The following is a 25,350-nucleotide window of genomic DNA, read 5'->3' on the forward strand; positions in this document are numbered from 1 at the left end:
TTAAGTTTAAAAAATAACTGCTTTTAAAGGATATTTTCTCACTGTGTGAATTAAATAAACTAGGTTTTCAAAAATAAATTATATTGCATGTATTCATAACATCCTGTGATATTGGTTGGCAGCAGGATTTGAATCCTGTCCCTGAGTTGAATCCTCAACTCAAACTTCTACCACTTCAGCAACAGGAGTAATTACAAGTCTCTTTCTGGACCAGTCAGCAGAGAAGGAGCTGACACACACATCTCTGGTATATTATATGACTGTTTGCTCGACAGCATTAGACAATGTGGAAATCAGGAATCCTGTCTCTGAAGGGCTGTGTAATATATTAGTTAGAGCTAGGGTAATAAAAGGATGTATATTTTTGAACAATCTATCTGAAAGACATTGTTGCTAAGTGGGTAATATTTGGGGCTACCATACTGGAAACTTGGGTTCTATTCCTAATTGTGGCGTCATGTAACCTCTATGTTGACTTATTTGTAAAGAGGTATGTGGCGGTGGCTGATCAACGTCTAGGATTGTAGCTATGGCCTCAGCTGATAAAGAGAATTGGCATGTAAACCTCCATTAGTACAAGTGAGATTTAAACTGTATGTGTGTATCTGTCTCTCTTCCTCTGCTGTGTAGCTGCAGTTGGAAACATTGGTCTGAAGTCCTATGCAGACAACATTTTATCATACAAACTGCTATGGGGATGATATTGTCGGCAGAATTTAGTATTTTTGTTTCATATCAATATATTCAGAAACAGTGATTGGAAAATTGAAGAAAAAACACAAAATAGAAGGAGCTCCTACTTCTTATTGCTACTGTCCTACTTAGCATATGTAGAATAACGTGAAGTGAAAATTAGATGCCAGGAGCTTAAACATTTTCATAAAACGGGATTCAAAGAAATATAAGAACCTTTACTCTAAAGTGGTCTTTTTGGACATTGCCTTATTTCACGTCATATAACTTGACTTTAGTAAAGCTTTTTTTACCGTCTCACATGACCTTCTCATAAACAAACTAGGGAAATGCAACATAGATGGAGCTACTATAAGATGGGTGTATAACTGGTTGGAAAACTATTCCCAAAGAGTAGTTATCAGTGGTTCAGAGTCATGCTGGAAGGGCATATTAAGTGGGGTCCCGCAGGGATCAGTTCTGGGTCAGATTCCATTCAATATCTTCATCAATTATTTAGATAATGGCATAGAGAGTACCCTTATAAAGTTTTCGGACAGTACCAAGCTGGGAGGGGTTACTAATGCTTTGGAGGATAGGATTGAAATTCAGAATGATCTGGACAAACTGGAGAAATGGTCTGAAGTAAATAGGATGAAATTGAAAAAGGATAAATGCAAAGTACTCCACTTAGGAAGGAACTATCAGTTGCACACGCACAAAACGGGAAATGACTCCCTAGAAGGAGTACTGCAGAAAGGGATCTGGGGGTCATAGTGGATCACAAGCTAAATATGAGTGAACAGTGTAACACTGTTGCAAAAAACAAGCAACCATCATTCTGGGGTGTGTTGTAAGCAAGACACAAGAAGTAATTCTTCTGCTCTACTCCACGCTGATTAGGCCTCAACTGGAGCATTGTGTCCAGTTCTGGGTGCCACATTTCAGGAAAGATGTGGACAAATTGGAGAAAGTCTAGAGAAGAGCAACAAAAATGATTAAAGGTCTAGAAAACATGGCCTATGAGGGAAGATTGAAAAAATTGTTTTTTTTTAGTCTGGAAATAGAAGACTGAGAGGGGACATATGTTTTCAAGTACATAAAAGGTTGTTACAAGGAGGAGGGACAAGAATTGTTCTTCTTAACCTCTGAGGATAGGACAAGAAGCAGTGGGCTTAAATTGCAGCAAGGGAGGTTTAGGTTGGACATTAGGAAAAACTTCCCGTCAGGGTGGTTAAGCACTAGAAGAAATGGACTAGGGAGGTTGTGGAATCTCCATCATTGGAGATTTTTAAGAGCAGGTTCGACTAACACCTGTCAGTGATGGTCTACTTAGTGCTGCCATGAGTGCAGAGGACTAAACTAGATGACCTCTCATCCCTTCCAGTCCTGTGATTCTGTGTGTATCAACCTGTGTGTATCAGTCTGCACCAAACCAACATGAAAAAAATCAAATATTCTGACTTCTAATTTGTTTTTTACTACACTTCTGTAAAATAAAGATTCATTTACTGCTGTAAAAATGAAAATTTTGCTACAACTTTAACTATATCATTTACCGCTCAACATAATGTAACTTTAATCACATATTGATTTATTTTTTATTTCAACCTTTTAGGAATTTCAGAGATTATTGGTAGGTAAATATGCAGCAAGGAAGAAAACGTAAATACCTCTTTATCAATAAGTTTGTAAATTATTTTTTAGCCATTATAATTTTCAAAAGTGTATAAGTGACTCTGGAGCCCGATTCTCATTTTCAGAAGCACCGAAGTCTCATTAAAATCACTTCTGCACTTCTAAAGTTTTCACCCTATGTATATAATTAATTTATAATCTACACTGCAAAGGCAACAGCGATTCAAGAAAGATGACTCTGGTGGTTTGGACACATGTCAAGAATGGTCCTGAAAAGAAAGCCATACATGGCGATACACACCAGAGTGCAAGGAACTAGAAATAGAGGAAAATCAAGAATGCATTGGATAGACATGATAAAGAATGACAGAACAAAAATGATTAAAGATTGACAAAGCTGTGAAGCTGGTACAAGACGGACAGGAGTGGGAAGAAGATATTTAGCCCCATTGTTGCTGATGAGCTGACAGATGGAAATCACAGTACAAAATTTTTAACTCTTCTGAGCTTTATTGGTAATTCCTCTAAACAACATGATAAAAAGCAGTTGTCCCTCTTCTTGCCCTACGAATAAATGACCTCCTTTTTTTTAAAGGTCTCATTCTACAAATTCCCATTATATAGCCATCACCCTTATGCTGTGAAGCAGTTTGTCAGAGGCACATCACATGTATGATATGAAGTACAGCTATTTGATAATTGAAGTAGTTTGTGTCTCTGTAAAGATGACTTTAATACAATGGATGTTTTGTTATAGGAAGAAGAGGTGTCATCTCAGTAATACAGACAAGGAAATATAGAGGCCTCTTGGAGCATTATAACACTAATTCTCTGCAAGGGTTCAGTGAACTTCCCAAGGTTGGTGGATTTTTCCACCAGTTTACCTAATCTTAGGTAAGTAAATTATCTCTCTCGCCTTCATCTTCTCCCCCCTCCCCTGACTCCCACCAATAGATACTTGATGCAGCTTTCAGAATTATTTTTTAAGTGTTCTATTGTGTTTTTCCTTTTCTCTTAAAGATAACCTGAAAATAATCCAGCAACATTAGATTTATGTGCTGAGTGCCCCAGGTAACCAGGATAAGAGGGACAATTCAGCTCATTAATTTAATAATTATATGTTTTATCTTTCTTTGGTCCACCATATATAGCACTGCTGTGGATGGCTCTTATCTATGGCATTTCAGGATGTATTGTTTTATTGATGCCACTCCCACCCTGGAACTCCACTGGAAAGTATAGCCAGCCTATACATAAAATAAAGCCTGTTTGGTTACAGTCTTGTGTAAGAGTTTAATGTTTTTTAATATTCTTATTTAGTAGTTGATTTATTTTAATAACTATTTAATAAAATAAGGAATATTAAATGTTCCAAAAAGTAAATAAAGACAGGACTTCGGTTACCTTTGTAAATAGAGGCCATAGAATTTCACCATGTGTTTTTTGGGTCAAGCCCACAAATTCTGGTTGAGCTGGAGCATCTCTTTTAGAAAGATGTCCAAATTTCAGCACAGTGTATGCTGGATATTGAGTTTAAAACAGTTTTTAAAAGCTAAATTCTAAACTAATTTTCTGAATGGCACTCGTACCCTGGTTATTTTAATGCTACTTGTATATTACTTTTTGGCATTATTTGATTCATGTTTATGTTTTCTGAAAATTGTGCTGAATCTTTCATTAGTCCAACTATTAATCTAAATAGGGTTAGGAGATGCTTTTTTTTAAAAACTGCTTGAACAGCTTTAGTAAGCTAAGCACACTGTACACAAAGCAAGTAGGAAAGCAGATTTTCTGAAATGCCGAACATTTCTCCAGAAATTCCCTTCACAAACAGGTTACTCAGTCATACGCATTTTTACAAAATGCAGAACGATAATAGAAGTAAATATAAAAATCAACTTTCCTTCTAGTTTTCCATTGTGTATATATAGTAGAAACTAATAAAAGGTAAACATTTTGCCAACCATCATCATGTAATTATCATAGTTATTTTCTAAGTAGTGGAAAACTGTGGTAATTTGATACTAGCATGTGTAATACAATGCCAACTAGTTAATAGTGACAAGTGTAACTGATAGCGATCACAGTCTTGTGGGGATGGAACTCCCCCACTGATGGAAGGAGAGTTTGCAAAACTACCTCTCTCCAGGCATCATTAGAGAGAGAAACTCACAGTGACACAAGTTGGAGTGGTGACGTTTACATAAAACAAGGTGACCCATTTCCATATCTTCCCTGGTGTTCATCTGGAGTTTATTGCAGCCCCTAGCCAGTAATAGCTTTCCTTAGTAGAGAAAGAACCAGACACAGAATTGAAAGCAGTTGCTGACTGGATGGGAGGAAGCTTATTCACAAGAACTCATTTTCCTGATTAAATAAGCCCTATTTCTTACCTTCCAATTCTGTGGCTGCTTTACTTGTTTTGTTTTTGTTGTGTTTTTTAAATCTCTGGAGAAATGGTCTGAAGTAAATAGGATGAAATTCAATAAGGACAAATGCAAAGTACTCCAATTAGGAAGGAACTATCAGTTGCACACACACAAAATGGGAAATGACTAGGAAGAAGTACTGCAGAAAGGGATCTGGGGGTCAGAGTGGATCACAAGCTAAACATGAGTGAACAGTGTGACACTGTTGCAAAAAAAGCAAACATCATTCTGGGATGTATTAGCAGGAGTGTTGTAAGCAAGATACGAGAAATCATTCTTTCACTCTACTCCATGCTGATCAGGCCTCAGCTGGAGTATTGTGTCCAGTTCTGGGTGCCACATTTCAGGAAAGATGTGGACAAGTTGGAGAAAGTCCAGCGAAGAGCAACAAAAATGATTAAAGGTCTAGAAAACATGACCTATGAGGGAAAATTGAAAAAGTTGAGTTTGTTTAGTCTGGAGAAGAGAAGACTGAGAGGGGGCATAACTGTTTTCAAGTACATAAAAGTTTGTTACAAGGAGGAGTGAGAAAAACTGTTCTCCTTAACCTTTGGAGATAGAGCAAGAAGCAAGGAGCTTAAATTGCAGCAAGGGAGGTTTAGGTTGGACATTAGGAAAAACTTCCTAACTGTCAGGGCAGTTAAGCACTGGAATAAATTGCATAGGGAGGCTGTGGAATCTCCATCATTGTAGATTTATAAGAGCAGGTTCGACAACACCTGTGAGGGATGGTTTGCTTAGTCCTGCCATGAGTGCAGGGAACTAGACTAGATGACCTCTCAAGGTCTCATCCAGTCCTACGATTCTATGCTTTAATATACTTCCTTTCCAGTAACACAGCAACCCATTCTCCAACTTGGAAAGTTAAAATTCATTACTTTCTCTAAGGCAGGCTTTCATCAATACATTTATATGAAAATGCTGGAATGGTAGGTAGGTCTGGGTGAATACTGATTTTTCCATTCACTGGCATTCAGGGGGTGCGGGGGGGGGGAGTTCTGGTTGAATTAAACCTGGAAATTCCAAAATTGAATTTTAAAAAGTTCACAAAAATTTCATCTTGGGTCAACAGAAATATTTTGTTTGACCCAAAACTAAATGTTTTTTTTTTTTTTTTAGTTTTTGGACACTTTTTAACATAAAAGCAAAAGGGTTAGATTCAGAAAACACAGAATCATAGAATCTTTCAATCTTCCCTCATAGGTCATGTTTACTAGACCTTTAATCATTTTGTTGCTCTTCTCTGCTGGGCTTTTCAGTTTGGCCACATCTTTTCTGAAATGTGGCACCCAGAACTGGACACAATACTCCTGTTGAGCCCTAATCAGTGTGGAGTAGAGTGAAAGAATTACTTCTCATGTCTTGCTTTCAACATTCTTGCTTATACATCCTAGAATGATGTTTGCTTTTTTTCGCAAGTGTTACACTGTTCACTCATATTTAGCTAGTGATCCGCTGTGACCCACGGATCCCTTCCCACGGTATTCTTTCCTAAGCAGTCCTTTCCATTTTGTATTTGTGTAACTGATTGTTCCTTCCTAAGTGGAGTACTTTGCATTTGTGGAGTACTTTGCATTGTGCAGTATTGAATTTCATCCTATTTACTTCAGACCATTTCTCCGGTTTGTCCAGATCATTTTGAATTTTAATCCTATCCTCCAAAGCACTTGCAACCCCTCCCAGCTTGGTGTTGTCCACAGACTTTATAAGTGTACTCTATATGCCATTATGTAAATCACTGAGGAAGATATTGAACAGAATTGGACCCAGAACGGATCCCTGTGGGACTCTACGAGCTATGCCCTTCCAGTTTGACTGTGAACCACTGGTAACTACTCTCTGGGAATAGTTTTCTACCCATTTGTGCACTGACCTTATAGTAGCTCTATCTAGTTGTATTTCCCTAGTTGGTTTATGAGAAGGTCATGCGAGACCGTATGAAAAGCCTTACTAAAGTCAAGATACACCACATCTACTGCTTCCCCCCCATCCAAAAGTCTTGTTACCCTGTCAAAGAAAGCTGTTAGGTTGGTTTGACAGGAAATCCATGCTGACTGTTGCTTATCACCTTATTATCATCTAGGTGTTTGTAAATTGAATGCTTAATTATATGCTTCCATGCTTATAAATGCTTATATATGCTTTTCAAAGATAATTGCTAATCGCTCAGATATCTCCTCAGTCAGCTTCCTGAGTATTCTAGGGTGTATTTCATCAGGCTCTGGTGACTTAAAGACAGCTAGCTTGTCTAAGTAATTTTTAACTTGTTTTTTCCCGATTATAGCCTCTGATCCTACCTCATTTTCACAGGCATTCATTAAGTTAGTCCAATACAAAATAATGGAGTTATTAAATCTTGTTAGAAATTGATTCTTTCTTCTTGTTACCAAGGAAAATAACAGCTCCTGATCACCAGTGGAATCTTCCGTCATAAGTTAGGTGCTGCTCAGTGTGCCATATTTTATGGGGCTGTCATTCTAGGAGAGTTGCATTGCATGAACAAACCATCCAACCAAAAGACTGGTCTAGAACCCAATCCCTGAGAACACCGATCAGACAAAAGATAAATCTTTGACCAAAAGAGGTAGAGAAGAAGAAGGAGACAGAAAAAAGGCGAGGTCTTTTGGGTAATGGAGAAGCAGAATAGTTGGGAGTGTCCGTTTGATAACTCTGAGCAACAGCAATGCCCTTAGCCAGTGCACATAGGACACTCTCTTTATCAACTATAGCTGGGCAATGTGTTTTATAAAATCACACATCATAGCTGTTCAGTGGCATTTATAATGCTGATGAGCACAACATGTACATATACGTATAATGAAGGTGAATGTCTGAAGTAATGATTAACATTACAGTTTTTATTGAAAAAATAATCTTCTGTCTTGTACATTTCCATGTATTCAAAAAGTCACTTTTTGTAGCTTAAGGTTATCTGGTTTAGAAATTATTAGTGGAGAAATCATGTATACATTCAAGCTGAGATTAGAAAATAAGGTGCTCTAGAATTCTTGGTGACTTTGAGACTTTTTATACTTAAGATTATTGCCAATTGTCCATGTGATGTAGGTACTGAAATCCTAGGTGGAAATATGCTGTATTCATTGAAATATGCTGTTCCCAGTAAATTTGTTATGTAATATGTACATTAATTAGACTTATATGGTTAAGGGAGGATATGTACATTTTTTGTAAATTACTTTTACTTCAACTGTACATTAGGAATACATTTAAATATGAAATTAAGAAATAATTTTTACTCTAGTGTATTGTATTCATGGTATAAAGATGCATGGCTTAAATATTTTGCATAATACATTTTTAAACACTATGTTACGTCATGTTTTTTTAGAGCTTTATTTATTTTGCTTGGGTAAACAAATGCTGTGTTAAACGTCTGGTGCACAGGGTGTTTATGCATGATGCAATGCTTTATTTAGATGCACCAATTTCTTTAAGAAATTTCAGTTATTTCAGAGAGGGTCTTACAAAAAATGCCATTATAAGGTTAAAGTTTAATTCTTTGAATGAAAAAGATTGTATGTAGCATATACACAAAGGAATGAATTTGCCTTGTTGCAGATTTCAGATATTTTCTCTAGTTAAAAAATCCTTATGCAGTAAAGTGTCGTGTCTATGTTTAAGATTTGAAAATTCTGGATTGAAAATTCTACAGTATTCATTTTCTTGAATACCTACAAACTAGCAGTTAAAGTTCACAGCTGAGAGCCCAGTCCTGTAAAACCATATTCACACAAGCTTCTATTGGAACCATTGGCCTGAGTTAGGGATTGAAAATACTTTTAATGGGGAGACAGCTACCTATGTATGAAATCTAGAGAGGCCATATGACAAAAGATGCTACCACATTTGATTGGTATCATCTGCCATCTGACTAGAGGCCATAGGCTTAAAGGCTGTGAAGAATGAACTGTTTTTAACCTTATAGGTGATCTTTTCCATAGATCAGGTTTCAGGCATATCAGGGGGCCGCTGTCTTGTCCACTCCTGCTTTGTACATAGATAGAAGCATCCAGTGTGAATGGATTTTAGTCTATCACCTTTCATGAAGAGATATCTATTCACACACAAAAGACAGTGTCCCGTATTTTAAGAAAACCTAAATGCTAAAGCCCTACAATAATATATATTTAAAACATACTGTTTAGATGAACATATTTAAGCTTATATTTAAATCCTCTGCCTGTGAAAGACTATAACAGCTCCATAAGAGATTCAGTGGACCTAGGAAATAATGTGATTATTTTTTAATGTATTGATACCTATTCTCTGATTAAACCCTGGCTCAATTTTACTCTTACATTGAGGAAGTACTATTTTCAACTAATAAAATCTCATGATTAGTTTTTGTTGACTTCATTAGTGCTGGTAATTGATAAAGATGAAATATTCTCCAAGAAAATGGAAGGGTTTTGTTTACATGCTTAATTAAGACATTCAGTAATAATATTTAATATAATGGATTAAGTTTGTAATTTAATATATTCAAGATTTGGTACTACACTGAACCTTGTAAGAATCTTCATATTACAGTGAAGATCCAGTAAACCTGGTAGATTGTTTTGTTTTATGGGAGTGGGATTGGATATGTGAGGGGATGTTATTTGTTGATTGTAAAACCCAACTGTACCAGCTCCCTACTAAGATCCTAATTATATATTCTATAAACTAAAACTGATTCAACAGACATAGTGTAAGATCCCGAAAATATGTATTAGGTTTGTTGCACTTCTTTTGATAAAGCACTTTTAATCAATTCTGATATAATTCTGTTGGTTTTCAGTAGAGTATTTCTAATGGGTCTTCAAAATACTGGTGTTAAACTAGCAGACTTTCCAAGTATTGCCTTTTAGGAGATTACATTAGCTCTCCTTTCAATCTGCCTTCAATCTGATTGGATCCAATGCTTTTCTCCTTTAAAAGAAACCAGCTAATTGAATTAAAGGGCTATGCAATGACTCCTAGTTGCTCTCAGTGGCAGAGAAACTGAAACTGCTACATTAAAAGTCTGCTCTGGAGAAACTTACATACTGCAGCACACTATGTTGCAGCTCAATGACAATGTAGTGCTGTCTTCTTTTAAAAGATAGCAGCATTGAGTGCCATCCGTGCACTGTTTCTGCAATGGAATGTGCCAGCAATTCATGTACCTGCACAAAATCCTAGTGAATGGCTCACAACCTGTATTGGCAGATTGCTTTGCAGAATAGAGGCCATTCAGTTTGCAATACAGAGAGAGAGAGAGAGAAATACTACTGCAAGTTGCATATTTTTTACATCTTTTATCTTGTGATATTAACTACAGAATTGTCTTTAAATTATGAGGATTATTTGCTATGATACTTAAAACCTAGAGTGTTTAGCTCATCTCAGCGATGGGTAATATAACTGAATTTGTTTGAGAAAGTGTTTCTTTAAATGTATACTTTTTATACAATAATATCATTGCACAAACCTTAATTATCCATTTTTAACAGATCAATTGTTTCTTATTCTTGGATGTACACTGTAATAGCCTCCATGATTTAGCAAAAGATATCTTTATTTCTTTCTCCACCCCTTCCTCCTTTTTTTCTTTTAATAAATAAAATTATGGTACAGAGTATAAAGTAGTTTGAGAATGTTTTACAGAACAGCCAAGAAAAGTGAAAAAGTGAAATCAAAAGATTTGATTTGTGGTTTAATGTAAACAATATTACTGACTCAACAGATGTAACTTGGGGTGCAAAGAGTTCCACAGATGAGGGGTATAATAAGAAAAGGACCTACCCCCAGTGACCCAAGTCCATAGCCAAACTACAGACAGGAGAGTCTCTGAAGCAAAGTTGAATGTGCACCCAGAAATTTCAGAAACCAAAAGGTCCGTAAGGTAACTAGAAGCAAGGCCATGAAGAGCATTATAAGTAAGTATTTTTTTTAAAAAATCAATACGTTTTTATACTGAGACTTATTTTATTTTATTTTGGTATTAGCATGCTACAATGGGAAAGATTATTGCTAAATATATTCCATGCAATAAAATTCTACAAAAGTTTGAGTTAATATTAGAAAACTAATCAAGAGAGCAGCATAGAGCAGAGAATTTCAGTATTTAACCAAGATGAATTGAAAGTATAAACAATTTTGCAATTCATACTCTTTGTTTAAGACCAGCAGGGCATGCTTTACATGTTTTTGCTGCTAATTAAGTGAGGGGAAAAATACATTCTTGACCTGGTTTTAATTGATTTCATTCAGACAGTATATGAAGTTGAATATTTTCATGTGATAAACTTAACATGTGTTGTGACAATGTGATTCATATAGGCATTAGTCATAAATGGTTATAATATACTTTGACATAATTAAACAGTGGAATGCTATTTATTTACATCAGAAAAGATTCAGCATTATCTGTGACCTAGATTACATTTTTGATGCCAGAGTAGCTGACTCGCACTAAGAAATTAAGCCAAAACTCTACTGTAATTTTTTTAAATAGCTCTTTTTGTACATTTTTATAATCGAAATATAAGGTTATACCATATTGACAGCAGATGGAAAAAACAATACATTAGGAAGCTCAAAGAACACACTGGGAAGCTATGCTATAAATACCAGGCTAATTCCAGAGCTTCAAGATTTTTCCAAAGCTTTTAGAGCATTTCTTAATCTCTTTGGGAGGGAGTTATTAGTAGTCCTTTTATCTGATTTTTTTTTTTTAAGATTGTCTTAAACTTCCATAGGGCTATTTAGGGTACTGCCTTGAGATATTGTCCCTAAAACACACCTTCTGTGTGAAGTTATTTTTTCTATACCTCTTTGTTCTAGATTTCTCCTTGCTCACCCATTGTTTCTTCCTTTGGTAGTTTCAAGCAAACAATCCATAAAATGGAGGGGAGGAGCAAATATAGCATGTTGTGACTATAGTACATCACTGTATATAATCAACCATCTCCGCTTGTGTGAAATGCTCCACCAGAAAACTCAGACTCCTGTGTGCCTCAACTCATTTTGAATCTGAGATTCAGTGGTCAAGCTCTCCCTTAATAGGTTAAGATAGCAGCCAGCCTTTTGGCTGAGTTTCATGAAGACTTGGGTGGCCCATAAAGTCATGGATGTTTTCTGTCACAGTCACTGTTGTAGCAAGACTCACCAAAGCTGCATGGCTTCCAGATTTCCAAACTCTGATGCCAGTGCAGTGTAGTATGTTAAAAGTAAGTGACTGCTTGTCTTTTTCCAGTAGAAAGGCTATGCTAAGTAGTGTATTACTCTACTGTTGTAGCAGACCGTAGCCAGGTCACAGAATCACTACAATAGTTAATAGGCCCTAAGACAGGATGTCACTAAGAGAAGCCCTGAATTCAGAGCTAATTTTATTTTTGTATGTGTATCCAAGAAAGAAGAGATTTTATGGGCCCCTGATATTTGACTGCAAAAAGCATGAAATTGTAAGGATGAAGACAGGTTTCAGAGCAGCAGCCATGTTAGTCTGTATTAGCAAAAAGAAATGGAGTACTTGTGGCACCTTAGAGACTAACAAATTTATTTGAGCATAAGCTTTCGTGAGCTACAGTTCACTTCAAATGCATCTGATGAAATGAGCTGTAGCTCACGAAAGCTTATGCTCAAATAAATTTGTTAGTCTCTAAGGTGCCACAAGAACGCCTTTCCTTTTTAAGGATGAAGAGTCTCTTAGGACTCCCTATTGAAGTTAGCAAAATGCAATAGTCACTGGAGAGTGATCAGACAGAATCCAGACTAATTAAAATGTAAGAACTCTCCACTCATGAAATGTCATTTTGATTCCTGCACCTCTGTTTTGTTTGAGTAATACTTTTAGGAAATTGTACTATTTCCAGGAATCTTAGACCTGTGTGTGTTCATGTTCGTGTTCCTTGAATACCCAACGCTAGAGGAAACGGAACAGAGCACACACGAAAAATCTAGATCACAGGTCTTCCAATCCTAGTGGATTCTAATTTTGCATAAACACACAAATTGTTGGTGTTGTTTTATCCTCACTTTGTATTTTCCTGAAAGTTATTGCTATTGTTGATATGTGTGAAAAAAGTTTCAATGTGTGGTACAGGTATTTAAAGTCTATCTTCATTGATGGTAGTTTTTAATATATAAAAGTGAACTGAAATAAGTGGTTTTTTTCATACGTAAATGAACATTCCTTAAGACACTACATCCAAAACAGGGTGAAATTCTGGCTTTGTTGAAGTCAATGGAAGCTTCAGTGGAGCAAAGACACCTGGGTAGCTAAAACATTGGAAATGCATACATTTTAAAAATAGCACTGAAAGGTGTTTTATCTGAAAGAGGCGTGAGTTCAGGGATCTTTGTTTTTCCTGAAAGAGTTAATGACCTCACAAACACCTAAAATGAAACAGGGAGTTGCATTTATTTACCTTTATTTGTGTCACACAGTACACTTCTGTTACTCCATTAATGTATTTATGGTGCATTAAACATGTTAAAATACTTTTATATTTTAAGTAATACAAATATTCATTATTAATATTTATTAATAGGACTCATTTACCATTAGGTATAAGGGCACACAAGATGTTACATAGTCTCAGATATAAAAGAAAACATAACACAAGGAGAAACAAAATATCATCTGTTTTATGTACACATCTTTGGAACTCTCTGGTCTTGCTGAGAGTTTGGACCACAGCTTTTCTCAGCTTCATTCACAGGGAAGACTCAAACCAGCTCACTTGAGTTTTAACTTTTGTCTCTGGCAAGAAGTAGAGTTCTTACATTTTTCATAGTAACAGCCGTGTTAGTCTGTCTTTGCAAAAAGAAAAGGAGTACTTGTGGCACCTTAGAGACTAACCAATTTATTTGAGCATGAGCTTTCGTGAGCTACAGCTCACTTCATCGGATGCATACCGTGGAAACTGCAGAAGACATTATATACACACAGAGACCAACGTCTCTGTGTGTATATAATGTCTTCTGCAGTTTCCACGGTATGCATCCGATGAAGTGAGCTGTAGCTCACGAAAGCTCATGCTCAAATAAATTGGTTAGTCTCTAAGGTGCCACAAGTACTCCAGTTCTTACATTGTGACAAAGCAATCAGATTTCCAGATTTTCCATCCTTTTGGGGAGGATCTAGCAGCTTCCTCACTCTATTGCCTTCCAAGAGAGAGAGCACACTTTTTCCCTCCCTCTGCACATCCATATGTTCCTTACCCTCCTTTTTGTCTTCACCCCCTTGATGACCCCAGGTAGTTTGCTTCTTTCCAGGTGGTAGACTGAGCAGTTTTTCTGGGGTGGGTCAAGCCTTTGGCTTCCTTCATTCCTTATGAAAAGAACCCTTTCTTTTCCAATCTAGTGTAGAGTATGTACATCCTATCTCTCACATGCTGGAAACAGGGTATCTGGGTACTCCTCTCCATTTTTTTTCTTTACACAGTATTTCACCAACGCCAGTTAAGGACTAGAATGAAAATTCTTTATTAAAGTTGTGTGACACTGGCTGGCAACACAGTTTGTGTTTGAGATTTCAGATGGCTATTTCATGAGGACTCTTTAGTAAAACAGTTAATAGACTTTTGTGGTTATGTTATCCATAACCTAAAAAATGAAGAAAATATGATTGTTCTTGGCTCTCTCTCCCATTTTTATTCTGAAATCATGCCTCTGAGACCTCAGTCTGAGTACATTTTTTCACTGGATGTAAAAATATTTCAGCAGTCTCCTCTTGAGTTTCCTTAGTAGAAAACTTTTGTATGTTGCTGCAGTAGCAACACATGTATTCTGTTCATTATACTTTGGTAAATGCCTGTAATACCACATTTGCAAAGTTACTTTTTATCCTTATTATACACAGACAAGTAGATACCTCATGTTAAATGTTATGTGATTTTTCAAAAATTCAAATCTTTTTTGATGAAATTCATCCCTGTAGAAAGAGCCAGCACATGGCCATTGCACCAATTACTTCCCACTTATACCCTCACAATAAGGCTTATTTTTTAGTAAAAATCCTCTGTCGTCCAGTCCCAGCATCTGGGAGTCAGAGGTTTAGGGACACGCAGAGCATGGGCTTGCATTCTTGACCATCTTGGCTAATAGCCATTGATGAACCCATCCTCCATGAACTTATCTAATTCTTTTTTGAACCCAATTATACTTTTGGCCTTCACAACATCCCCGGTAACAAGTTCCACAGGTTGACTGTGTGGTGTGTGAAGAAGCACTTACTTCTGTGTGTTTTAAACCTGCTGCCTATTAATGTCATTGGGTGACCCCTCATTCTTGTGTTATGTGAAGGGGTAAATAACACATCCTTATTCACTTTCTCTGTACTATTCATGATTTTTATAGACCTCTATCATGTCCCCCCTTAGCCATCACTCTTCCAAGATGATCCCAATCTTTTTAATCTCTCCTTTCATGGGAGCTGTTCCATATTTCTAATCATTATTACTGTTAATTGATCAGTTTGTTCCAAAACCACCTCTATTGACACTGCAATCTGGGACAGCACCTCAGATTTATTACCTAAAAAGAATGGCTCAGGTATTGGAATCTCCCTCACATCCTCTCCGGTGAAGACCGATGCAAAGAATTCATTTCGCTTGTCCACAATGGCCTTTACTTCCTTGAGTGCTCCGTTAACACCTCAGTCATCTAGAGACCCTACTGGTGGTCTGGCAGGCTTCCTACTTCTGATGTACTTACGAAGACTAACAGGATTTTTTTTTTCTTTTGCTAGTTGTTGTTAAAATTCTTTTTTAAGGCCAATTTTAAAAAAATTCTTGATTGGCCAGTAATCTGACTGGTGATTGGATAAAAGAACACACAAATGTAGAGTAATCTTTATTTAAAATTCCTATTTTTTAATAGAGAGAGGCTGTGGAAGTGATAGTTAATCCCATGAATTTATCCTCAAGAGTCAATAACAGCACTCAGAGACCTACCTCTGAGTTCCTATTTGTTTTATTTAAAAAAAATGATTTGATTAAATATTTACAAGCATGACAGACACTTCTGCAGCTGCCTTTTATTTGGCAACTGGGGACTTGATGGGGTAAATACCCAAAATTACTATTTAGGGCCAAATTTTGGCCTGGCTTGCATACAGCACACACGAGAAGAAGGGAGTGCAAAATGTGTCTTTGCAGTGCAGCTTTGAGTATCCCCTAATGGGTAACCTCTTGAGTGGGTAAGCAGAGACTACAGAGCTGCTGCATCCCTCCCTCCTGCAGATGACCAGAAAGGGGGTAGTCACTGGATGGAGTCTTGAGTTTGTCACCTCCACTGGCAATACATCAGGCAACAGAGAGTAGGAATAAACCTGGCATAATTTTAATCCCTTGCTGGAACAGGAGGGAGATTGTGATTCAGGGAGTACAAAACCACACTGCCCCTTACTCTGAAGTAAAGGCAAACCCACAATTGAGCACTTTATTAATATTATTGCTAAAATAAAAAATAATCTTGATTAGAACAGACTTAAACATCAGATTTATTTTGCCATGTTTGTGGTGTTTTAAACAAAATTATGTGCCTTTGTGTTAACAAGTAGGTAGTTGCTTCAAAGTCATTTGTTAGTAGAAATAAAAGACTACGAAATTTGTCTACCCAAGTGGGTTTATAAAAAATTTAGGGCAAACTGAGAATTATTAAAGGTTAAACTTTTAATATACATTTGTGTATCTTCTGTATCAACTAGTCCTTTGTTTTTCAGCTTAGAATGAACAGGATGAACATACCCACCTTATGTCTAATCCTTAACAAGGAAAAAGGTCAGTTTTTGCTTCCTGCTACAATTAAATACTGTATCTTACTTTGTTAATTGCAAAGCAATAAGTACTTTTTAGTTGGACCACTTTTGATCACATGACTTGTATAATAAATCAAAATAATGCATGTTGGGATGGGGAGAGAGAGAATTTTATAACTTAGAAGTGTATTCCCTAAACAACTCACTCAGGTCGCATAATGTAGATGATGTAGATGGAAGAGCTGTTAGAATTTTCTGTCTGAATGATTTTCCAATAGAAAATGCCCTTATCAGAAAATCAAAATTTTTCTCAGGAAAATTTCAATTTTCCATGAGGAAAATCAAAATAATGGCCTCCAGGCAGCCTGCCGGAGGCTGTGTCCTTACTCTCTGGCTCTCAGCCAACCCTACCCCTCTGCACTCAGTCTGACTGCAAGAGAGGCAGACAGCAGGACACTCAGCCCTTGTCTTAGAAGAAGGTAAGGAGGCTGAGCATCCCTTTCTCTGCATCTTGGCTCTTATCAATTTCACTTTGTCTGCTGTGAGGAAGTGAAATTGACAAGAGTCTTCCAGATGGGAAACGGAAGAATTCTGTGTTGGTTCTTCCAAAACTGAATTTTTCTAGAAATCCCTTCCTGGAAAAAATGTTGCATTTTTGGCTTTTTGTCCCAATTTGGAATGATCCCCTGCCCATCCTCCTCCCCCACCTTGCAAAAAAAAATTTCTGGAAGGAGTTTCTATTTTCTGACTTGCTCTAGCAGATGGAGAAGATAAAGATATAAGAAAAGGTCATATATACAAGGATTGTTTGTTTATTAAAGTATTACCCCTATAGTTAATGGGCTTCATGGGCCAAATGAAATATGTATGTGTGGTAATTGTTCATGGAGTGGAGGCAAATAAAAGGGGTAAAATCACCCACTTTTCTTTTGTTGTAGAAATGCTTGAGCTTCTGGACCCCTTTTCAGGAAACCATCTGTCAGGTGTAGAGATAACTGGTTAAGAATGGGAAAACGTAATACAGAATACCTTATAAATGTTTCAGTAGGGCCAAATCCTTATGTACACAAGTAGTTCTTTCTTATGTTTATTAATGGTATACCCATTAACTGAACTGGGGGACTACTCATGTGTGAGAGAGTTTGCAGAAGTTAAAATGGTTTTCTTTTTTGTTTGCTTGTTTATTGACAGTTACTTTATATTTATATTTTCCTACACAATTTAAGGGCAAAACTTTAGTCCCAAGAAAGTCAATAGGACCAGGATTCAATCCAAAAGTATAAGAGCCACATTTTAGTCCCACATGAGTGACAAGTATTGCCATATATTTTAAAGCATAAACTGTCATACTTAACTGAGTAAGTGCAAGAGCATTTCATGCTGATGCAAGTGTAGCGGCTGCACATCTGAAATATTGTCCCTTAAAGTGATGATAATCGGATAATACTGTAATTGTACCCAAAAAAAAAAAGCCACAACCACATACCTCCTAGAAGAAATTATATGGCGTACATATTAATATTGAAGCTGGGGCAAGAGGAAGGGAGAGAGGATTGATTTCCAATGAACCCAATGATTTCCCTACACTGGGGGGAATTCTCCATATGTATGGCTAAGCAGACTATAAGCACATGTGGTGTGAAGTTACTCCAGCAATTTTCTATAATTTATCATCCACATCTGGTCTTTTGTTTATATCTAAATTTCCTATTAATGTAATTTTAGTAATAGTAAACTGATGTTACCTGTCAGCTTTTTTACCACACAGTAGAAAAGTAAGCTGAAATTGGTATATGATATTTGGCTTGCCCCTAATATTTCAACATTGACTTAGAGTAGGCAGTTATTTGTTTTTTTTAATCTACCTTCAAGGGACCAATCCTGTGCACATTTAATCCTATGAATACCCTTTGATAGCACATGCAACTCTGTTGAAAAAAGTAAGAATATTTATGTAAGTAAGTGTGTGCAGGATCATGTCCAAAAATTGCAAACGTCTCTTCAGGGCTCAGAATCACTCAAATTAAAAATATAAGAACTGATCTTAATGTCTTTATCTACATAGATTAGAATCCTAAAGAGACATTCATTTTATTTTACTGCATGATAATTGCAGGTTGGCACCAAAACACCATTAAATGTTATCCTAAATTCTTTCAAAAAGAATGCCAAACCTTCTTTACTGGTAGCAGCTAGTTTTAGTTTTCAAAACATGCTATAAGTGACTCATCAACCATGTTACAAATAAAATTGTTTGAAATATTGAATCTGCCATAGGTTTTTTTTCTTAAAAGAAAAATAAGTCAAAGAAATTTTTCCCCGAGGGGAGAAAAAGCATTAGGGTAACATTTTTATCTATCAAAATAAAGAGCATTGATTTAGTATCATTTATCTTCACAACTAAATGGAAAAGAGATTTTGTATATAATCTTTCTTCCATCTGCGCACACAAGTCCCATTAATGCTAACCAAAGCAATAAATGCACAGAAGGGAAAAATACAGTCCTTTGGGAGTAACAACTTTATTGTCTTTTTGACTCTGTGTGTGTGTGTGTGTGTTTATTTAAACTTGCTAAATGCTCATATTACACAAAAGTATAATTAGGTCTATGGCCTATTTAAAATAACCAATAGACTTCTTGGATGCTTGGGTGGTTTGAACACATCCTCAAATACTGATTTACTTCCTTCTTTCTGATTCTTGTTGCTTGTTCATAGTGAGCACCACATTATCTAAATACTTGAATTTAATTTACAAAATTTTTCATCTACAAATTCACATTGGACAACAAGAATAATTTGAAGCATTCATGACCAATGTGGCTGATCCAAAAACATTAGGATTTCAACTTCTGCTGCTGTACTTTAACCTATATTACTGAGTTGCTTCAATATTCAAACCAAAAAATTCAAATAAAGTTATCAAGGGGTTTATATCTTTTATCTTCTTACAATAAAAGAAGGTTTGGTCTTCCGTTTCAGTTTATTGAGAATCACTTTTTGAGGAAAAAATCCACTATAATTAATTGTTAGATTTTGTAAAACAATGAAAGATGTAGTATTATTGCAATAGAAACATTAATAAATCATTCTGTACAGGTCTGTAGCATACTACATTGCAGACAGCCAGCATGAGCTCACTAAACACTGTTTTATTAGACCAAGTAATGATACAGAGCTTGTATTAAGGTGCCTGAATATTTAATTTTATGTTAACATAATTTGTTATTTTAAGAGTATTCTTCTCATGAAAGACTAGGGAAATTGTTAATTATTTGCTGAATGTTTCAGTAAACAATTTTAAGAACAGCACTTGAGGAAAAAAACATTTCATGTCTCTAAAAATAGCTTAGTCACATGACTTAATACTTTAGCACAAAAGCATAATTTACAGGTTTAATTTGCAATCCCACTATATTTTTTGACATTCTGTTGCACAGAAGCTCAGTCTGAATGACTCAAATGACTTAATATTTCTCTGCATTGAGTGCTCGGTACCTAGTACAAAGCAAGATGATTTAGTGTAATTTATACAATTTGGGTCTCTGCATTCTTTCTGCACAAGTGTGATTTTTTGTTTTTTTTGTTTTGTTGTTGTTTTTTTTTTACTCTCGAATGCTTTGTTTTTGAATTCACACATTGCACAATTAATGAACTTTTGGGGTCATCTTAAGCAAGGGAAGAGTGTCGTACCAACAGATCATATCCACTGACTATATTTCCAGCGGGCTGATTTTTAAAAAAACATGTAAGTAAAAACTAATGGAGACTTTCGGTTCCATTTTTACATCAGTTTTTTAATTATTATTCTGTATTTTATCACAACTTAATGGCCTGTACGCAAAATTATTTACTGAGAAGCTGTCAGATAAAAGCAAAATTTTCAAATAGTTAATTTGATATTTATTGGGTCAATATTTTCTGCACTTACTTATTAAGTGCCTCTAGAATGTACAGCAAAAAGGTACTCGTGTAATTGTTTGGCCATATATTCTGCAGTCTAAAAATACTGATGAAAACTGAGTTCACCTTAAGTGATTTGGCCTTTGGGAACCAAGGGTCCGGAGTTTGGGTGAATAAATTTGGTCTTTTTATGTTATGTTCTTGGATCAACTTTTGAACTCCTAGTTCCTGTATTTGCAACATTGGTCCGGTGCTTAAAAAATATTTGCAGCTGAATTAGATATGAGGTCATAATCAGAATGTGACCTTCAAAGATTTTCTTAACTTGGTTTTCATTTCCTTCTCTCTTGATCTGACAGAATTCAGAAACTACACTGATAATTTTCTGGTGAACAGATTTATTAACTTAAGTCAGCAAGAGAAGCATTTAAGCCTGTTACATGTTGAATACATTTTTTAAATATTAAAGACCCTTCTTGTTGTGCCTATTGCACTTTGGAAGTTCAAATTCCCTCTCCTTCAGCTGCAGAATGTTGTGTTTGGCCTTTTGAAGCCTCCTTGTTTCTTGGTTCGAAATCTTTCTTACTAGTATGTAATACCATCAGTGTTGGGGTCTTCCAGAGCTAACTGAATGTCAATGAGCTGTGGGAAAGTTTTGCTGAAGCCGTGACCTGAAATGAGCTTTTATGATAAATCCATCTCACAAATCAGCCACATAGAATTAAGCTAAAAGCCATGCAACCAGAAAATCAGCCACTCATTCTCGCCCCAAACAATTAACATCTAGAGGGAAACTGCTCTTCTAGAAGTTAAAATATGGTAAGGGTCAGGAAATTCTCCCATAGGAAAGTAAATGTTGGGGGAGACAGAAGATATGGAAAAAAAATGCTTCCCAGCCATTTGGAGGTCTGTTTTTGTTAGCCATAGTGTCTGTTTAAAAAAAAAAAAGCAACCTTATGAAAGAGAGTTATAAATATTGTTGCTCTTTATGTGCTAGAATGTCTTTAAAATATTTCAAAACATCTAAATTAACATTATAACAAAGAATATTTTGAAATATGTGACCGGAATCTTTATTATGTAGACAGGTTCTTGCTACATAGTACTTTGTTTTTTGCTTCTTTAAAGTTAGAACTTGTTTTCTATCCGTTTTAATTAGGAAGTGAGTTCCTTAGAGTTTCATGTTTGTGGATTGAAAAGAGGCCAGTGATTGAAAATAATAGGAATGACTTTCAGACATTTTAAAATGGAGACAAACCATTGTGGTCCTCTCCAGGTCACCTTTGATAGATCTGTATGGTGCTCAAGCCAGAGGCACTTGGTAATATACAATGAGTCTATCCTGAATGTGACGCAAGTGGATTGTATTCATAAAGATGACTTAAAATTCCGTTCTACAGAGTAACTTCACTGTTTTAAATTGCCTCAGGTTCATACTTGGAATGTAAATTGTTAGACTGAATACAAATTTTATTTTTAAAAAGAAAAACAAACCTAAACTAACAAAATTGTTCTGTAGCTCTAATGTATGCATTAGAAATATATTTAAGAATTAATTTTTAGGGTACTTATTTCTTGATATGGAGTGATACTTTGCTAAGTATAGAATATGGTTTGTTTTTTTTTCAAAGAAAGAAGGAAAAGCTGTTACCTTCTTATCTGTTCATATCCAGGGCATCTCTCTCTCTCTCTCTCTCCCCCCCCCCCCAATTCTGAGTTCCTTTTCCCCTCTAATGTTCTAAGTTGTGGGGTGTTTGAAAAGGTATCTTAAATCCACTTTGATTCTTGTATGGAGCATATAAAAAGGACATAATTATAAGAATATTGTTCACTTTAGAGAGTAGCATTTAGTCCTTTCTAAGAAAGCTACTTATGGTTTTGCGTCTTCATTTTCCATTGAGATTGTCTGGTTACTGAAATTCGGGTGAAAAGCTCTTTTATCGGAGGTATGTCGGTGATGGTAGCAGCCAACAATGGTCACCAGATCTCCAGAAAAATTACAGGCAGCTTTCTCCATTCTTTTACTCTATATTGTTGTCTAAACATTGTGGCCCCCACTAATTCTGCTTTTCATTACTCTGACCAACTGAGGATTCATAGATTCCAAGGCCAAAAGGGACCATTGTGATCACAGAATCATAGAATCAGGGTTGGAAGAGACCTCAGGAGGTCATCAGCGTTGGAAGAGACCTCAGGAGGACCAACCCCAACTAAATCATCCCAGCTAGGGCTTTGTCGAGCCAGGCCTTAAAAACCTCTAAGGATAGAGATTCCACCACCTCCTTAGGTAATCCATTCCAGTGCTTCAGCACCCTCCTAGTGAAAAAGTTTTTCCTAATATCCAACCTAAACCTCCCCCACTCCTACTTGAGACCATTGCTGCTTTTTCTGTCATCTGCCACCACTGAGAACAGCCAAGCTCATCCTCTTTGGAACCCCCCTTCAGGTAGTTGAAGGCTGCTATCAAATCCCCGGTTTCAGAGTAACAGCCGTGTTAGTCTGTATTCGCAAAAAGAAAAAGAGTACTTGTGGCACCTTAGAGACTAACGAATTTATTTGAGCATAAGCTTTCGTGAGCTACAGCTCACTTCATCGGATGCATACTGTGGAAAGTGTAGAAGATCTTTTTATACACACAAAGCATGAAAAAATACCTCCCCCCACCCCACTCTCCTGCTGGTAATAGCTTACCTAAAGTGATCACTCTCCGTACAATGTGTATGATAATCAAGTTGGGCTATTTCCGGCACAAATCCAGGTTTTCTCCCCCCCCCCCCCCCACACACACACACAAACACACAAACCCACTCTCCTGCTGGTAATAGCTTATCCAAAGTGACCACTCTCCTTACAATGTGTATGATAATCAAGGTGAGCCATTTCCAGCACAAATCCAGGATTTAACAAGAACGTCTCGGGGGGGGGAGAAACAAGGGGAAATAGGTTACCTTGCATAATGACTTAGCCACTCCCAGTCTCTATTCAAGCCTAAGTTAATTGTATCCAATTTGCAAATGAATTCCAATTCAACAGTTTTTCGCTGGAGTCTGGATTTGAAGTTTTTTGTTGTAATATTACAACTTTCATGTCTGTAATCATGTGACCAGAGAGATTGAAGTGTTCTCCGACTGGTTTATGAATGTTATAATTCTTGACATCTGATTTGTGTCCATTTATTCTTTTACGTAGAGACTGTCCAGTTTGACCAATGTACATGGCAGAGGGCATTGCTGGCACATGATGGCATATATCACATTGGTGGATGTGCAGGTGAACAAGCCTCTGATAGTATGGCTGATGTTATTAGGCCCTGTGATGGTGTCCCCTGAATAGATATGTGAGCACAGTTGGCAACGGGCTTTGTTGCAAGGATAGGTTCCTGGGTTAGTGGTTCTGTTGTGTGGTATGTGGTTGCTGGTGATTGTATGGGTATTGTAGTTGTAAGAATGCTTGATAGAGATCTTGTAGGTGTTTGTCTCTGTCTGAGGGGTTGGAGCAAATGCGGTTGTATCGCAGAGCTTGGCTGTAGACGATGGATCGTGTGGTGTGGTCTGGATGAAAGCTGGAGGCATGTAGGTAGGAATAGCGGTCAGTAGGTTTCCGGTATAGGGTGGTGTTTATATGACCATTGTTGATTAGCACTGTAGTGTCCAGGAAGTGGATCTCTTGTGTGGACTGGACCAGGCTGAGGTTGATGGTGGGATGGAAATTGTTGAATCATGGTGGAATTCCTCAAGGGCTTCTTTTCCATGCGTCCAGATGATGAAGATGTCATCAATATAGCGCAAGTGGAGTAGGGGCGTTAGGGGACGAGAGCTGAGGAAGCGTTGTTCTAAGTCAGCCATAAAAATGTTGGCATACTGTGGGGCCATGCGGGTACCCAAAGCAGTGCTGCTGATTTGAAGGTATACATTGTCCCCAAATGTAAAATAGTTATGGGTAAGGACAAAGTCACAAAGTTCAGCCACCAGGTTAGCCGTGACATTATCGGGGATAGTGTTCTTGACGGCTTGTAGTCCATCTTTGTGTGGAATGTTGGTGTAGAGGGCTTCTACATCCATAGTGGCCAGGATGGTGTTTTCAGGAAGATCACCGATGGATTGTAGTTTCCTCAGGAAGTCAGTGGTGTCTCGAAGGTAGCTGGGAGTGCTGGTAGCGTAGGGCCTGAGGAGGGAGTCTACATAGCCAGACAATCCTGCTGTCAGGGTGCCAATGCCTGAGATGATGGGGCGCCCAGGATTTCCAGGTTTATGGATCTTTGGTAGTAGATAGAATATACCAGGTCAGTGCGGATTTGATCTTGTGCTTTTTCAGGGAGTTTCTTGAGCAAATACTATAGTTTCTTTTGGTAACTCTCAGTGAGATCAGAGGGTAATGGCTTGTAGAAAATAGTGTTGGAGAGCTGCCGAGCAGCCTCTTGTTCATATTCTGACCTATTCATGATGACAACAGCACCTCCTTTGTCAGCCTTTTTGATTATGATGTCAGAGTTGTTTCTGAGGCTATGGATGGCATTGTGTTCCACACGGCTGAGGTTATGGGCAAGTTCATAAACCAGTCAGAGAACATTTCAATCTTTCTGGTCACACGATTACAGACATGAAAGTTGCGATATTACAACAAAAAAACTTCAAATCCAGACTCCAGCGAGAAACTGTTGAATTGGAATTCATTTGCAAATTGGATACAATTAACTTAGGCTTGAATAGAGACTGGGAGTGGCTAAGTCATTATGCAAGGTAACCTATTTCCCCTTGTTTTTTCCTACCCCCCCTCCCAAGACGTTCTTGTTAAACCCTGGATTTGTGCTGGAAATGGCCCACCTTGATTATCATACACATTGTAAGGAGAGTGGTCACTTTAGATAAGCTATTACCAGCAGGAGAGTGGGTTTGTGTGTGGGGGGGGGGTGAGACAACCTGGATCTGTGCCGGAAATAGCCCAACTTGATTATCATAC

General features: G+C 37.0%; 2 protein-coding genes across 8 annotated transcripts in view; one reads left to right on the forward strand and one right to left on the reverse strand.

Moving 5' to 3' along the window:
* Nucleotides 1-25,350, reverse strand: part of ORC4 (origin recognition complex subunit 4) — a 407,571-nt gene that overhangs the window by 223,391 nt on the left and 158,830 nt on the right. The window lies entirely within an intron of this gene.
* The window catches only part of MBD5 (methyl-CpG binding domain protein 5), a 269,324-nt gene that overhangs the window by 136,714 nt on the left and 107,260 nt on the right, over nucleotides 1-25,350 (forward strand). For 4 of the 7 annotated variants that reach the window (XM_073305424.1, XM_073305418.1, XM_073305419.1 and 1 more), the window contains 3 exons: nucleotides 3,068-3,204; nucleotides 10,468-10,660; nucleotides 16,453-16,510. The gene's annotated coding sequence lies outside the window, so the exon portion shown is untranslated. Of the gene's footprint in view, nucleotides 1-3,067; nucleotides 3,205-10,467; nucleotides 10,661-16,452; nucleotides 16,511-17,426; nucleotides 20,237-25,350 lie in introns of all 7 variants that reach the window. The other 3 variants (XM_073305422.1, XM_073305421.1, XM_073305423.1) reach the window with 3 other exon arrangements.

This window comes from Lepidochelys kempii, chromosome 11 (genome assembly GCF_965140265.1).
Source record: "Lepidochelys kempii isolate rLepKem1 chromosome 11, rLepKem1.hap2, whole genome shotgun sequence".
NCBI classification, from domain to species: domain Eukaryota; kingdom Metazoa; phylum Chordata; order Testudines; family Cheloniidae; genus Lepidochelys; species Lepidochelys kempii.